Here is a 5,023-nt window from a genome sequence, read left to right on the forward strand (position 1 = left end):
GAAAGTCTTTCTTAACAAAAAGATATTTGCTCTCTTCTAACATTGATATAGGAATTAGAAAGATGTTTTGCACACTTTCGTACGAAGCATCGCATTGTATGGAAGTGAATCATGGGCGATAACCAGCTCAGAAAGACAGAGAATAGAAACTTTGCAAATGTGGTGTTACAAAAGAATGTTGGGGGAGAGATGAATAGATCGAATCACAAATGAAGAGATAGTGAATGGAATTTTGAGAAGAGATCGATTTAGCTAAATTTGAGGAGAAGAGATACAATTATAGGACACCTCTTAAAACACCCAGGTCTTGTTCAGTTGGTTTCTGAGGGAAGTGTAAGCGGTATGAACGGTAGGGATAGACCAAGAAAATTAGACTCGAAAATTAGAGCAGATGTAGGGTGCAGTAGTTATGTAGAAATGAAAAGATTAACACAGGATAGGGTGGCATGGAGAGCTGCGTCAAACCAGTCTATGGACAGATGACTCAAACAACAACAACAACAACCTGTGTTTTCTTGCTATTACATTATGTCCCTGCTGTTTGTCTTTCTACGCCTATGTCTCTTTGAACCATTCTTACACAATATCGTACCTCGACAAATTTCCTTCCCATTTCAAATCATCCAGTAGTTGTTTCACCCCACCTACCCAGTAGCCCTTCCTTTCCTTTTTACAACTTGCATTACGTTGCACCGACACAGGTTAGAAAGGGATAGGAAAGGACTAGAAGCGGGAAAGAAGCGACCGTGGCCTTACGGTACAGTCCCAGCATATATTAAAATACGGAAACCACAGAAAACCATCTTCGAGGCTCCGACAACGGGGTCCGAATCCACAATCTCCAGAATACAACCTGACGGCTATGTGACCAAACCATGCTGCGACATGCTCGGTATCCATCATTTTGATGTTTCATTTGGTGTTGTTACGCTCTCCTCAGAATTCCACCTCCTTCCCACGATTTTTGTCTCATCAAATAATTAACTACGAGTCGTACTTGGTTAACAATATCAGCCCGTATACTGCACTCTTTGCAGTACAGATAGGCAATCCCGTAATTATTTTAGCAAATTCATTCCTTTCTTTTGCCGATATGTAATTCTTCGAAAAGACGGACCTCCTCTACTTTTCTCCAGATTGTTAAGAGTCTGTTGGTTGCCCATATATACTGTACATCCCCTTATAACAATGATCACCATCGCTCCTTGGAATCAATCAAGCTTACAACTACATGATCCATACCGCGTAGCTAACTCCTCCGTAATGTATAAGTAGTGTTAGGATTCTTAGGCAGTAATATATTAGAATTCATGGTCCGACTCGTTGGCGGAATGGTCAGCGTACTGGCCTTCGGTTCAGATGGTCCAGTGTTTCATTCCCGGCCGGGTCGGGGATTTTAATCGCTTCTGATTAATTCTTCTGGCTCGGGGACTGGGTGTATGTGTCCGTCCCAACACTCTCCTCATCATATTCGGACAACATACCACACTACTAACCACGACAGAAACACGTAATAGTGCTTACATCCATCCATATACGGTATGCGTCAGGAAGGGCATCCGGCTGTAAAAGAGGACAACATCCACATGTGCGACGCAGTTCGCATCCGCGACCCCATAGGTGTGGGGAAAGAAGCGGTAGGAAAAGGAGAAGAAATAGAAGAATAGGATAGAATTCATACTTACTGAAGTGAGTAACAAGTATACACAACTGCCAGCACAACGGTTATGCTACGAGGTTTGCATAAACATTAGGGGTACGGTCCCATAAGAACCCCTTGAATTTATGTTACTCTCGCTACATCGCAGAAGAACGAGCTAGACGACTCTTCCTAATGTAATGAAATGGCGTATGGCTTTTAGTGCCGGGTCGGAGAACACGTTCGGCTCGCCAGGAGCACGTCTTTTGAAATGACTCCTTTAGGCGACTTGCGTGTCGTGATGAGGATGAGATGATGAAGACAACACATACACGCAGCCCCCTTGCCAGCGAAATTAACCAATTATGTTTGAAATTCCCGACCCTGCCCGGGATCGAACCTGCGACCCCTGTAACCAAAGGCCAGCACGCTAACCATTTAGCCATGGAGCCGGACACTTTCTAATAACCAAAGTAATTTGCATTGTAACCTATTACAGCCTAAACATCCGGCGTCTATTTGTAAATTATAATTGTGTTGTTAACAGCTATGTTCTTGAAACAGGCCACGATCTTCCTATACCGGGGACCTTAGAAGTGAACACAGAGCGAACGTCGGGTGTATTATAATACAATAGAGATCAGAACGTCAATTAGCTTCAGCTAACACCACATTCCCATTAGCTCACAGTGACGTGAAAGACGGATACAGGGAAATCAATTAGACCACACATTAAATGTGAGTGAATGTTTTCCCTACTTGGAGTGGTACGTGCAAGAGAAGGGGGATATTCAAGGTTGATTAACAAGAAAATAAGGAAACGTACCTCCAATAAAAGTGATTGCTACTAATTCCTCAACTGCCGATCAATCACGATAACACTAAGAATTCGATCGTAACACTCATTATAAAGAATACTTATCGGCTGCGATTTCTAATCAGTCACGCAATTAACGCCTAGTAAACCTCCCTTTATGTTTTATTTTATGGTAATTGCACCCAATGATTAGACAAAACATTATATATTCCAATGACGTAGGCAACTTATCGCTCTTGAATCACGTTGTCATGAGCTGGCTACTGCAACAGATAAAGGCAAACCTCGTACCTCGAAACAGCAGGCAAGATTTATACTTCCAGCTTTGATATTCCAGGCGTTTTAACTCGGCGTTTCTCAGCTTTTGAGAGACCACGGTCCGGTCAGTAAGACGAGGGAACGCTCGCAACAAACTGGTCACTGTCGTATGCAACACAGATGTCATCTCGTATTGAGCATCCATTCTTGTAATCGGCATGCAGGCAATTTTTACAATCGATCACAAACAGCGATCTTCCCGGAGTGCTGGAAGATTTCTAGGTCTGAAACTTCCCGATCATTAAAAACCAAGTGGCATTGTCACCGACGTTTTCTACACAAGATGAAGAAGGGCATGTTTTTGGGCTGCGGGTCTGTCCGGAATCAGCGTTATCAACTTTCCGACACTATCGTAACCATGGCAACCAGCGTTGGACTATGTATGCCATGTTAGTGGCGCCATCTTCTCACTGTGCGCTTTGACTAAACGTGTCTTTAATTTCACCCAAGTCAGACTTGCGTCGTGGGACGTTGTCACGAAGTATCCAGCAGGACAGTCCCTCACATGCCCCTCCAGTATATTTTCTTTATTAGCGATTAGAAACCTCTTTAACTCTGCACGCCAACATTCTGATGGTGAAATAATTTTCGACCACCAAACTCGAACCGGCTAACCACGGCATCATGAACCCCACTGCCTGCAGCCCTTAAGATGGTTTTCCGTGGTTTCCCATTTTCACATCAGGCAAATGCTGGAGCTGTACATTAATTAAGGCCACGGCCGCTTCCTTCCAATTCCTAGGCCTTTCCTCTCTCATCGTCGCCATAAGACCTATCTGTGTCGGTGCGACGTAAAGCAACTAGCAAAAAATAATAATAATACTGGCGAAGGGCCTCCGCAAAGACCTAGCGCAATTCCTTTCAACTGACACTAACCGATGATCTGCGCATCTACCAGGATGGGGCCCTACCTAGGATGAAATCTAATGTTGAAGACGACACAACATGCAGTTCTTGTGCCAGAGGAATTAACTAATTAAAGATTAAAATTGCCGTCCCGGTCAGGAATCGAAACCACGAATCTTTGGACCAATGAGCAGCACGCTAACCAGTTATCAATGGAGCCAGACATCTTCAGGCAATACTGTGTCGTATGTCATATGGATTTCATTCCTTCATGTAATATACAGTAAAACGACCATAACTTTCTCCATCCATTCTAGAATCTGATTGTGTGGTCTCACATCACTACTTGTTTCTAGAAAGACATTAATCTGGAATAGTCAGACATTTTCTTGTTACTATAGAAGCAGGTCAATAATTTATATCTTATTTAATTTGTATGTCCTTGCATTTCTGTCTTCTCCAACCTCAACACTTGTTAGAAATTCTGGATGGTATCAGACAAGATCAAGAAGATTATGAGAACTGTAAAGTTCACTTATTAGTGAGACTAACGTGTAATTAAAGCGTGGAGTTTCCCAGTTCCACCGGTGAAGTGAGAGACACGAACAGCTCATGAATATGCTAGCAGCTCAGCCGGCTGACTGACATTCAGAATGCCAAGGATGGCAGACCCTGCTATTGACCGCCAGGCTCTATGACATACACCGTAGGGTGTCATTACTATAATCGGTCTGGTCGACATAAACTGCAATGCCCAAACTTCCTCCGGAGATTCAACGAAGCAAATTCTTTTTTCAAAGTGACATCAAAGAATGCAAATATTGCCACGGCCCCTCCTTCCTCGACAGACGGCCACAGTCGCTGTAGCTCATAACAGATACCAGAACTGAAGAGACCGGCCCCGAGGTATGGGAGTAGCGTGACTGCCTCTGATCCGAAGGCCCCGGGTTCGAATCCTGGCTAGGTGAGGGATTTTTACCTGGATTTGAGGGCAGGTTCAAGGTCCACTCAGCCTACGTGTTTACAATTCAGGAGCTATCTGACGGTGAAATGGCGGCCCCGGGCCAGAAAGCTAAGAATAGCGGCCGAAAGGATTCGTCGTGCTGACCACACGACGTCTCATAATCTGCAGGAGTTTGGGCTGAGCAGCGGTCGCTTGGTACACCAAGGTCCTACGATAATATTGCACCATGAGGTTTGGTTTCTTTTTTTAGCTGAAGAGGAAAACATTAAACGTAGAGTTAGAGACATCCAAACCTAGACGTTAGACAGAGTGGCTGAAACAATATAGCAGTGGCCTTGTTGGCAAAGTTTGGTACGTTTGAACCAGTCCAGTGATTTTTGAAGAATGGCAACCACGTGTCGAAAAGGTTTACCAACATGCAAAAGAAGTGACCAGCCTC

The sequence above is a fragment of the Anabrus simplex genome, chromosome 6 (assembly GCF_040414725.1).
Source record: "Anabrus simplex isolate iqAnaSimp1 chromosome 6, ASM4041472v1, whole genome shotgun sequence".
NCBI lineage: Eukaryota > Metazoa > Arthropoda > Insecta > Orthoptera > Tettigoniidae > Anabrus > Anabrus simplex.